We start from the raw sequence: 6,039 nt of genomic DNA, 5'->3' as shown, positions 1-6,039 counted from the left end.
TGTTTGGAAGAAGCAGGAATCAAAGTGTGGTTCAGTTTCCCTCTCAGCATCTTTTAGTTAGCTTTCTACCTGCTTTTGTTAAATTTTCTACTTCAGAATGCTTTATGCAAAGGCTTGAGCAAAAGGAGTGCAAAGAAAGCATATGAAAGGCTACTGCCCGAAGCTCTGACACAATTTAGTCTCATTGGTGCAGGCTACATCCTGGACTGTTTAATTTTCTTTCTCCCATTAGGTTAAAAACATTTTGGTTAAAGGGTAAGGCATTTTTTGCAAATTAAACTGAGATTACACTAAAGTGCAGACCATTCGAGTATGGAAAGGATACACACAAAATCTGTTTTGCCTACTCAGCATAATGGCTAACTGATAAATTTTAAAAGCAGTATCCTTGCCCTTCCTACTCTGCTACCTCACTTAACTGGGTTACATTAAGGAAAAATTTTATAGGTACTTACATCTTACAAGGGGCCATATGCTATTTCAAGTATTCATTTTAGCTCTAGTTTTGCTTAATGAGATTCACGTTAATATTGGAAATTACCGAATTCATTTTGGCATTAATGCTAGCTAATCTTTGCTGATACAGAATTACTTTAGTGATGTTAAAGTGATGCATTTCTGACCATTCCCAGCATACGTGCACCCTATCTGGTCCACATCTACATTAGCAAATTTCCAAATTTGCTTTGATTTGAATTGTAGAGCAGTCTCAGACACACCAGCAGAGACTTCTGTTGGATGAAACTGAGCCAAAAGGTGCACTCCAGCCATTGATGGGGGTTTAGTCAGTGGGACCAGTCTGGGATTACTAGGAAATAAAACCTGTAAAATGCTTGTAGGGAGTGTCGGCATCAGGAGATCAGCACAAACTCTTTTGCTATCTGGGTCCCATTCTAGTAGGCACGTCACTTGCTAGTGCTGCCATAGCTAGATCCTAAAATGGCTTAAAAGTACTTCTTACTATTATTAGTTAATTCTGTTTGCTTTTGTTATTTAGTGAGTATTTCTTACTATTTCTAATTAATATTCATTGGTTTAGTTGGTCTGCTCAAGTAGAGAAAGTGACCCAGATGCTAACGGAGAAATGTGGGGTTTAGAGAAAGAGAGAATTGAAACAGAATTTTTGATATACAGATGATGGAATTGTACATCAAACCTTTCCCTCACTTGTAACAAATATAAAGGAGAGCTAAAAAAAACTGTATTAGTTTTTTGGATGGAGCTGTTACGGGTTCGCAAGCCTCACCATGAAAACAACTCTGCCTGGGCAGGGAGTCTCCAAGCAATAGCTATTTCATGTGGTCATTTCAGGTTTCTCATTTCGTTTCAAATATTTAGGTGCTTATTTCAAATAACAAATAAGAACATCCCAGTAGATTCCTATAAGCATTTTAGGTGACTCTGAGGCTCTCACTCAGTGAAGCAGAGGCGCCAGTAGCTCAGCTGTCCAAAAAGACCGGGAGGTGGTAATCCATTACTGGAAGGGAAAGCTCTGCTTAATGGCTAGACAGGGGAAAAATAAGATAGAAGAGAGGCCAGCACGTAACCATAGGAAGCATGTAGATGGAATTAAGCACCTTTCATGGCGCTTAATGGCTTATATTTTCGAAATGGGGAAGTTCATTTGTTTGCGGAATTTGTGCTCGTGGTTGCTGTAATTCCAAGAGAAAATAGTGCCAAGTTAGATGGTGAGATGATTGTTTCCACATGCAAATAAGATTATTTTTTGTCATAATTTCTTGATCAGGTTTTTCTCCTGAAATCTCCCACAACAAAGTATATTGAACAGTGTTATAATTTTATTACAGTGAAACTAAAAATACAGAGAAGCTATTGATATGACAAGAAAAACTAATGTTTTATATTTCAAAAACTTTAAGACAAGGTAATTAATAAAAAACAACACACTGTTTTAAATATTTACAAAGCATTATGTCAAAATGCAATAATGACCAAGATTAAGGTGTCCAAAAGAACTACTGTTCTTGAGAGAAAAAGAAACTCTGAATAATTTGAGATTTCTTTCAGGCAGACCTGAGGCATGTCTTCAAGAACATTTTGTCCCAAGTTCTTTGTAAACCCCTAAACTTGTAATACTTTAGAAATCCAAACACTGAATAGATGATTTTTTTATTGCCGAGGTGGTTTTGCTCATTTGGGGTAATTAAGTCTGGGCTGGGTGCAGTGCATGTCTATGCCCTGAGCAGGCGGGGTGTCACAGCAGGACACTCTGCTCCGGCCAGCATACAACAGGAACCTGTCTTTAGACAGGGGCAGCTGCACAGTCGGTTAAACAGACACAGTAAATAAATTTTTAAACAAATAATTTGTACAGTCCTAGAGAATAATACATTAATATGCAACAGCCAGTGCGAATTTGTCAGAAACTAGTGTTGGTAACCCAGCCCTGTTGCCGTCTTTGACAAGGCAGCAGGGTTGTTGGATAGGAAAGGTGGCAGAGGAGCGGGAGAAAGCAGGAGGTACAAGGTACCTTGATTTTAGGAGGGCTTGGGACATATTCTATGTGACTTTCTTATAAGATAACTAGAGAATGAGGATCAGTTATGAATTTCCTCAGAGATAGGCTTACAAATGAATGAAAGCCTATTTAAATTCTCAACGATTTTATGCCAGATGAGTTGAGGTTCCTGAGACGAGGAGGATTTCTCCTCTTTGCCAGGTGCTATTCAATATTTTCATTAGCTGTTGCATAGTGGAATAGAGATCTCTTCCCAGGCTGGCAGACGATGCCAGGTGGATGGGACTGTAAGCACTCTGGAGGACATGATCAGAATCCAAAACGATTTTAAAACATTGAATAAAATTAGCTTAATTCCATATGTTTTCATCCATTCAGAAAAGACAGCTAAAAAGCACATATGTATGAACATTGCTTTGTGTTTGTCCTGCAAAAGATTTCTAATGTAGATCTGTGAAAGGTGGGGGAAGCCAAATCTAAGGATTTTAGTAAATGCTTTTAATCATAGAGCATAGTGTTATTCCTCTGTGTTCCCTCTCCTGGTCCTGGCCCCTATCCTGCTCTTTGGCTCCCTCAATGAAGTCTCATTCCACTGGACAGAAATTTAGTTAGTTGTTTTCCCACTGCTGCTATTCTGAATGGAAATCAGCTCCAGCCTTTTTTGAGGGTTCTGGTCTGCTCCAGTATGGTAGGTGGCACTGTAATTTCTGAATCTCTGTCCAGCTTTTGGAATTCTCTCATCCAGGAAAAATATTCCGCAGTGTTGGAGAAAACAATTTCTTGTGCAGTGAGTAATATCAAAATATCCTGCAAGTTCTAGAACAATGTGAATTAACATTGCATATCTCACTTTCAACACTAGATTTACCTCCGATCAGCAGACTCATGGAATAGATACCACCTTCCTTTGGGGACCTGCTTTTATGATTGCTCCTGTTCTTCAAGAGGCAAGTACTGTAATTAAAAAATGCCATCATACTGGCATAAAAGAAATGAACTGCGCTTAGGGCATTGGATGACATTCAGGGCATATTTGCTCATATCCACCCATTTCTTCCCTCCACTGTCAAAGCTTGCAGAATGCATTTCTGGGCAGCACAGCCAGTACAGAGCTGCCCAGTGCTTGAAGTGGGAGGATGAAAGTGAGGGGACGGCATTTCCCCGCTACTCCAAGTACCAAATGGATGTAAACACACTGGATGCTGCCCCTCGCATGCTCCTGTTATTGTGCTGACAGCTCCCTCCAAGGACACACACAAAGCAGTAACTTTCAAGCCAGGAATAAACACACAGATATTAAACAAACTGGTTTCCATATTACCACTCACCCACAGCATTTTGGAACTGCAGCATCTCAAGGGCTGTGCTAGGAGTTTCCCAGCACCACAGGCAAATGCAGTCATTATGGAAACGGTAATGACATTGTTAGCTGCTAATATGACAGGTTTTAAAAAGCAGCATTTTCCTATGGCTGTGCAGGGCACAGCACTGGCATCAGGGCTTTCACTGCTTGGCTGCAGGAATGGTGGGTTTCTCTCCTTTCCCCACCACTGACTGCTGACAGCACCAGCAAGGTATATCTGAGCAGGGCTAGGTATTTACACATGGTGCATCCTAGAGCTGTTTGCAGTCAGCATGGTGCCAGAATACCTGATACATTTTCTAGATGTTGCTGATGATCAAACATATAAGCAGGCCACTGTTGGTCACCTTTTTTATCCATCCCTTATGCCTCTGTGAATTAAAAGGAAATTCTTACTCCTGCATCTAAAACCATTCTGACTCCACTGAGGCACTTCATTTGTCAGTCTTTCATCTTCAGACTCCCCCAGGTTTCCAAAAGCTGATGACTATCAAGGAGATGTCACAGGGTCTCAGACCAGCAAGATGATGAAAGATGTGAGAGAAACCTTCCCACAAAGAATGGGTGACAAGCCATGAGCACCTTCCTGCAAAGCAGTGGACGAAAGGGAACATTATAAGGATATGTAAAATGATAGGGGTTCTAGATATGGGGTTCCTAATGGTTTTTTGGGGACTGCAGCACAAAAGGAAGGCTGGGTGCCTGTGGCCTGATGGAGGAAGCAGAGTTCTAGAGGCAACACGTTGTTGGGTCTTGTAGTGGGAGAGAGGTGGCAGCCAGGGCTTGTGCCAGCTAGCAGGGTGGGGGACAGAGGTGAGCTGCAAGGCCCTCACCGTGGCATTGCAGGCCAGCAGTGACTGCATCAAGCTGCAGCATGGCACCTGCTTGTCTAAAGATGGATCAGGGAGAGCTTTCCCTTTGCTCCTTGTGTCCTATGGTGTGAGCAAGTGAGACATCCATCAAAATTAAACAGGGAACTGCCTTACACACTGGTTTGTTATTTAGGGGGTCATGAAGGCAAGGCTCATGATTCAGATGGTGATTACAGACTTCTCTGCAGACCAGAATATTCTGTGTTGTCATAAGAATGCAGAGACAATATGGAGAGAGGGGCATCTTGACTTTACAGGGTTTTTCCTTCAAGTTTTCAAGGTACTTTACAGATTAAGCCAACCTTTAAGATCTAAACAGATAGAGCAAACTACCCCAAACTTACTGCAGGACTAGGACATTTTGCCTGAGATATCTAGCACTGCCCATTGTGGGAGACAGGCTGCAGGACAAGACAAATTTCCAGCTTAGCAATTCTTGTATTCTAATGTAAGATTTGCATACTTAATAAATAATTTATTTCTTACTCCTTCTATTTACTTTTATATAAAAATCCCTAATATATCAAATGGTGGTTTGCCTAACTTTTCTCCTCCAGCTTTAATTTTATGCTCCACCCTGGGGTAAACCTTGGGGGTAAACCATATTTCTGCAAAGAGGCAGACATCTATGTTGGGAAACGAAATTAATCTGTTTGTGAGAATAAGCATCTCGTGACAAAACAGGAAATATGTTTTGATTCCAACTTTTCCTGGAGTTATTAATTCGAAGTGCCTTTAGTGTGGTTTCACCCCTGCAGCAATATGATACAATGCATGCTGCAAAACAAAGTACAGCAGTTGTGCAGTTAGCAGCGCATAATTTACTATTATTTATCTGCAACTTTAAATTGTTGCCAAGAAGACAAATATCTGTGTATCCTCCTTGCCTGACCTTACCTTTGCCTGTTTCTGCAAGAGGCACTAAGCAGTGGTGTCCCCCACCCTGTCATCAGATGTGAAGTCCTGTCTTGCAAAGGCTGCCGTAGACCTCACCAGGATTGTTCAGATGTTAGAAGAGTGCACCTGGGCCAGTTACATTTGCAAGACACAGAGATATGTACTAGACCAAAATAATCATATAAACATTGATCCCACGGAACTGCAGTAAAACCCTCCCAGATAAGATAGGCTCATCTGTTTAACATTATAGATTAGCCAGCACTAGTCCACTGCTATAATAATAACTCAGCCATATTATCCAAGATTTGATGTTATTAGAATATTCAGCATACATCTCTCCATGGGCAAATATAATAAAGCTAACATAATATCAGAAATGCAAAAAGAAAAAAGACTTTAATCACTTTATAACAATTACAGGGAGC

Source organism: Phalacrocorax aristotelis, chromosome 1 (genome assembly GCF_949628215.1).
Source record: "Phalacrocorax aristotelis chromosome 1, bGulAri2.1, whole genome shotgun sequence".
Classification (NCBI taxonomy): domain Eukaryota; kingdom Metazoa; phylum Chordata; class Aves; order Suliformes; family Phalacrocoracidae; genus Phalacrocorax; species Phalacrocorax aristotelis.
This window is presented reverse-complemented; position numbering follows the sequence as displayed.